This window comes from Notechis scutatus, chromosome 4 (genome assembly GCF_049901735.1).
Source record: "Notechis scutatus isolate UNSWTSFEM ecotype Mainland chromosome 4, rNotScu1.2, whole genome shotgun sequence".
In the NCBI taxonomy this organism is placed as follows: Eukaryota; Metazoa; Chordata; class Lepidosauria; order Squamata; family Elapidae; genus Notechis; species Notechis scutatus.
This window is the reverse complement of record NC_142012.1, coordinates 47,468,131-47,474,300: the sequence shown is the minus strand read 5'-3', so window position 1 is coordinate 47,474,300 and position 6,170 is coordinate 47,468,131. Positions and strand designations below refer to the sequence as shown.

The following is a 6,170-nucleotide window of genomic DNA, read 5'->3' as shown; positions in this document are numbered from 1 at the left end:
CGAGGGCTGGATGTGGGTGTGAATTTGTTAAAGATCACTCTGGCTTTGCTTCCATTCTTCACCCAAAATTTAACACTGGTGACAAGGGTGGAATCAGATGGAAACTGAGGCTGTAAGGAACTGATCATGGAACCGCTCAAGAGCTGAGTCACTGGAGATGATCCTGCAACTTCATTCATTGACCATAGACATATCAGCCCAGACTGACTGGGGCTTGCGAGGTTGCGAGATGCACCCACAGGCTCAGCTCAAAGCCTCGGAGTGCCACCCGAGGACCAGAGGCAATGGAGACAAGGGTGAGGGCTCTGCTGTGGGTGGAGCAGAGAGTCTGGCCAGACCCATCCTGGGAGCCAAAACCGAGCAGCCGAATGACCCGAACAGTTGGGATCCGGGCAGTCTGCAGGAGAGGAGAAGAGAGGAGAACAGCTAGAAGCCGAACTGGGAGCCGAGGGCTCTGCAGGAGACTCCTTGAGGCAGCAGAGACCCTCGGAGGCAGCAAGGCTAACGGAGCTGGTGGCAGGGCGGGAAGACAGGGCTGGGTTGAGGGTCTCGAGGGCAGGCAGAAACTCCTGCTACTCCAGAGCCTGCAAAAGAGAAGCAACAGAAGGGAGAAGACAGGGGACGCCAAGGCCAACTAGAGTTGGTCATTGGCCTCTGGGTGGTGGAGTAGTCTTAGGGATGGTAGAACACAGGAGATAGATTGATAGGGCTGGAAGGGACTTTGCCCATTCTGGGACTTTGCTATCCTGACTCCATCCTTGCAAATTCAATCTCCTTGCTGGTATTCTGCTTTCGTTCTGCGCCCCTCTTTCCATTTTTTCTTCTTGACCTTTTTGTCCCGCCACTTGTCAGAGGGCTCTTTGCGCAAACATGCTGGTATCAAGTGGTATCTTTAATTTTTTCGCGTCGTATTATTTTTGTTGGCTCCTTAATGGCTTCATTTTTCAAGGTTTCCCATCGTCTTGAGCTGCGTTTCATTTTCGGACATCCGCTCACGGAATCCGTCCTAGTCTCTTTTAGCATGTTGAAGTCAGCTCTCTTAAAGGCTAAACTGTTAGGCTGCTTGGCCGTGCTTGGATTAGAAGACTCCCAAGGTCCCTTCCAACTTTCTTATACTGTTATTGTTGCTTGCTTAAATTCCCTGTGCTGGATTAAGTGTGTTTGGAAGGGCTCCCCCTGGAGTGAGAGCCAGAAAGATTGAATGGGATATTTCCCAGTTTCTTTGCGGGGCGAGAGTAGACACAGGGGTTTCAGTTTATGCACATAGTAGAGGAGGGGTCTTTTTTAGCAACTAGAGGTTTTTTTTTAGTTCAACTGGACCCATTAGTGTACAGTAGAAGTATAGAATTGAACTATCAGTCAGGGCTTGTTAAGTCACTTGAGTTTTTATTAACCAAAAATGTCTTTTCAAAAGTAGAACCATATAATAGAGAAGGAAAATAGAATATGTGCATATATTAGGATTTTTGAGTTACTGGAAGTATTTTTAAGTAATACTTTTGTAAAGCATTTGACATACATAACACATTACAAACACAAAGTATAGGTATATATCAGAGCTTTTTCGGTTATTGGAGGTTTGTTTTTACTTCTTTTCAAAAGTGGGCATATATAAAGCCGGAAAGGGAGAGGACAGGTAGGTGGTAGGCATGGCCTCTTCCTTCTCTTGCTTCCCCCTGAGAGGCTCTGGAGCAACAGGAGCATCTGCCTGCCCCCGAGACCCTCCACCCAGCCCTCTCCTCCCATTCCACCACCCGCTCCCTCAGCCTTGCTGCCTCGGGGCTCTCTGCTCCCCCAACGCCTCTCCTGGGGACCCCTCGGCTCCCCTTCAGCTTCTGGCTGTTCTCCTCTCTTCGCCTCTCCTACGGGCTGCTTGGACCCCAATTGCTCCGCCCATTCAGTTGCTCTGTTCCAGCTCCCAGATTCAACTCTAGCCAGACTCGCCTGGCACACAGGGTAGCAAGTCCCCCACCCACCTCCTTCCCTCCCTCCCCAAATCCTCCCTCCTCAACGATCCATCAGTGAGGCCTAGAGAAGAATTCTTTGGTGAAACACATGGCAGAAGTCCAGAAAGCCCTGTGCAAGTTAATTTCCAAGTGGCCTTCCTCAAACATGGGAAGGCTGCCTTAGAACCTTTGACAAAGTCCTAGAAGAGGTCTGGAAACTTCTTAAGAACATAAGAACCATCTGTACAATCTACAGCATGAACTCACTCAAGTAAACCAAAGTTCCTATGTTGAGAAAAGCTACTGCAGCCAACTGAAGGAGAAAATTACCCCTATTCAGAATGTGAAGGAAAACAAGAAGAAGCACATCAACAGTCGGTAGCAGAAGCAGTTAGAACATATGTGATTTTAATACAGATTTTATCTTATTTATTATTCTATTTTAGAATTTTTAACTCGATATTCCTTGAGTATTTTTTATTTGTTCTGGTCTCTGCCCTTTGACTGTAATAAATGTGATTGGATTGGATGCGATTTCATTTACCAAGAATTATACCTAAAAAGACACATAATGGAGTTAACTGTTCCTCATGAAGTGACCACTTTATTCGGTCATCTAGTCCAACCTCAAATGAAGGTGAACGGTTGCAGAAACTGGACATGGCAAGTCTAGTGAAAGAAGGACCAGGGGAGACATGACAGCAGTGTTCCAATATTTGAGGGGCTGCCACACGGGGGGGGCGGTCAAACATTTTTCCAGGGCACCCGAAGTCCAGACAAGGAATCATGGATGCAAACTGAACAAGGAGGGATTCAACCTAGAAATAAGGAGACGTTTTCTGAAAATGCAAACAATCAACCCGGTTTTCTTGAGAGCAGGATTGTTTGGTCTCTCTCTCTCTCTCTCTCTCTCTGTCTCTCTCTCTCTCTCTCTGTCTCTCTCTCTGTCTCTCTGTCTCTGTCTCTCTCTGTCTCTGTCTCTCTCTCTCTGTCTCTCTGTCTCTCTGTCTCTCTGTCTCTCTTTATTGGTTGATCATATAAACCCACTGGCAGAAAAGTAGCTTTCTATCAAGCTCTAGCATTTACAGAGACAAAGAACATATTTAAACAAAGACTATATTCTTAATCTATTTTGGGACTACCACAACAGCTCTAATAAACTTATTGTATTACTTCAAGGTCTCAGCGGGTCCTTGAGTCTTGATGTTTTGCCTTAAAATGAAGAAAGACGCCAGCTTCTTTGTAGGTCAATGATGGTTTATTCTATGATGAGCAAACAGCAAACACTCTCTTCCAGCAAGAATGCCTCAAAGCCAGGCAAGTTTAGCGCGGCGGCTGTAGGCAACTCATAACAAGGGTGAGATGTGGGCTGGCAGGGAACCCAGCAACAACAATGGCTCAGACCCTGGCTTGCCTTCCCTGGCAGCCAGCCTCAGGAGGAAGGTAAAGTCAGGGCTGTGAGACTATGTGAAAGTCATGGGGGAGGAAACGTGGAGATTAAGGACCGGGGCCTCTGAAAGAGGGGAAACGGGGTGACGCATGTGACTGTTGAGGGGAGAGTGGGCAGCATGCAGGATTCGGCCAGGCCTTTGACAGATTAGGCCAGGCCTGCCTGGGCAGAAAATAGGTAGATAGGTAAAAATTCAATTTTTTTTCCTACCGGGTTCCATGATACAGCTTTGTGGGGGTCATGTGACTGAGTGGATGTGGGATGAGTGATGTCAAGTTGGACACATCCACTCAGTCACATGACCTCCACCATCTCCCGCCTTGCTTCATTCTTCGCCACTTCTCCTTGCTCACCTCCGTAATCTAGTAGGAGGCTGAGCAATGCAGTGGTGCGATGGCCACAAAGCAAGGTGGTAGTGGGGGTGGAGTATGAAGCAAGGTAGGGGGATGCAGAGCTGCCAGCATACCTGAGTGCCCTGCCAGCCAGGCACTGAAGCACCACAACTGTGGCTGCAGAGAGTGAGAGAGGAGAGGAAGCCTCTCCAAACTGTTTGTGTGTTTGTATGTATGAGAGCGCGAGCATGCAATCCCTGCTTTAGTTGGAGCATATAAGCTGCTGGCGGTGGCAGTGGGTGAAGGGGGCAGGAGCCATTTTTCTTCTCCTCCTCCCCACTGAAGCCGTGGCAGCCAACTAATGATTGCCCCCTCCCCAGCACTGACCTGCTCCCTGCCTGGCCAGCTAGTGCAAAGCCTCACTGTTCTCCTCCTCCTCCTCCCTACCCAAGCGGCAACAGGCTCCCTGGGACAAGGTCTCATTCCTGCCCCGGTGCAGTGAACTTCGGTGGGCTGGATGCGGGTGTGAATCTGTTAAAGATCACTCTGGCTTTGCTTCCATTCTTCACCCAAAATTTAACACTGGTGACAAGGTTGGAATCAGATGGAAACTGAGGCTGTAAGGAACTGATCATGGAACCGCTCAAGAGCTGAGTCACTGGAGATGATCCTGCAACTTCATTCATTGACCATAGACATATCAGCCCAGACTGACTGGGGCTTGCAATAATCTATTGGAAATGGCTGCATGAATGCCTTTCACTCCATACAACCCAGCCTCTGAGACATGGGACTCATACATTGCTCATTTCAAATGCTTCCTTGAAGCCAATTACTTTACTGAAATCTCAGACAACAGAAAAAGGGCACTGTTCCTAAGCTTCTGTGGCCCAGACATCTTTGATATGGCTAGGGCTCTCCTTGCTCCTCTAGTCATTCAATCAGTGCTGTGGGACATGCTTCAGAGCAAGCTGTGGAATCACCATGTGCCGAAACCTTCGTGAATTGCTCCCCAACATGCTTTCCATGATTGCAGTCAGGCAGAGGGTGAATCCATCAACAAATACATTGCAGCCCTTCGAAAGGCAGCGTTGTATTGTGAGTTCAGAGACTTAGATGATGTTCTTTTGGGCAGAGTGGTTTGCGGTGTGAGGGACATCAAGCTACAGTGGCATCTTATCGTAAAAACAGACCTCACCCTGCAGATGTTGCTCAATGAGGCACAAGCAACCAAGACATAAAATTAATCAATGGCTGAGATCCAAAAATTGAACAGTCTACCAGTATCATGGAAAACAGCTGCTGTACACTGTGACGATGTGGACCACAGGGAATCAACTGATGAGAATGAGGATGTCTATTGGGTCCAATCCTCCAAAGGGAAGGGTATGGCCACCGAGAAGAAGCAAACAGCATGTGTGGTTTGTGGCGGCAATTACCCATGAACAGCATGTAAGTTTCAGAACGCCATCTGCCAAAGGTGTGAGAAGAAGGGACATTTAGCCAGAGTCTGTCACGCCAGTCAACTGACAAGCCAAACCTGCCACAGAAGGTCACAACAAAAATAACAGAATCATGGAGAGGACAGCTTCACCATTTCAAAAGGCACCTGCCAGGCAGAAACAGTCAACGGGCAAGCCAGCCTCTCCTACTAAGAAGATCCAACTAGACAAACTTATAACTCAAAAAATCTTGGAACCGGTCGACCATGCCAAATGGGAGACTTCAATCGTGACTCCCGTAAAGTTGAACGGCTCTGATTCATCTGCGCAGACTATAAATGTACTTTAAATAAAGCGCTGCAGCAAAACGCATATCTGGTGCCAGTAGTGAAACACCTATTGCACTCTTTGGGTGAGGGGAAAGTCTTTGATAAACTGGACCTTGCCCAAGCTTATCAGCAACTACCAGTTGACAATGGCACAGCTGAAGCCCAGATAATTGTTATACATCGGGGAGCGTTTAGATGTTGCCGGCTGCAGTTTGGAGTGAGCATGATGCCAGGACCTTTCCAGAGCCTAATGGAGCACCTATTGCAAGGCATCCCAGGCATCGTTCTTTATTTTGATGATGTTTTAGTATCAGCAGCCAATGATGCAGAATTCCTCAACCGTCTGTGAGTGGTACTCAACTGCTTCCAGGAAGTGGGTCTTAAAGTGAAGAAGGAAAAATGCAAGATCACTGTTGCACAGGTAGAGTTCCTTGACTACCTTATCGATGCCTCAGGGTTACACCCTACAAAGGAAAATGTCCAAGCCATCCAGGAACTCCTATACTCAAGAACAAGTTCAAACTCCAGGCGTCCTAGGGTCTTCTAATTTTTTACAGCATCTTCTTGCCGAACAAAGCTTCTGTATCTGAGCCTCTTCACTGACTGCTAGACAAAAAGAAGTCCTGGAACCAAAAAGAAGCTGCTGCATTCTCCGCTGTCAAGGGCCTATT

General features: G+C 47.7%; 1 long non-coding RNA gene across 1 annotated transcript; it reads left to right on the top strand.

Moving 5' to 3' along the window:
- Positions 1-214: 214 nt before the first annotated feature.
- LOC148130726 (uncharacterized) lies at positions 215-2,480 on the top strand. Its single transcript, XR_015749252.1, has 2 exons — positions 215-1,277; positions 1,637-2,480. It is a non-coding gene; the product is annotated as an uncharacterized LOC148130726 (long non-coding RNA).
- Positions 2,481-6,170: the final 3,690 nt, after the last annotated feature.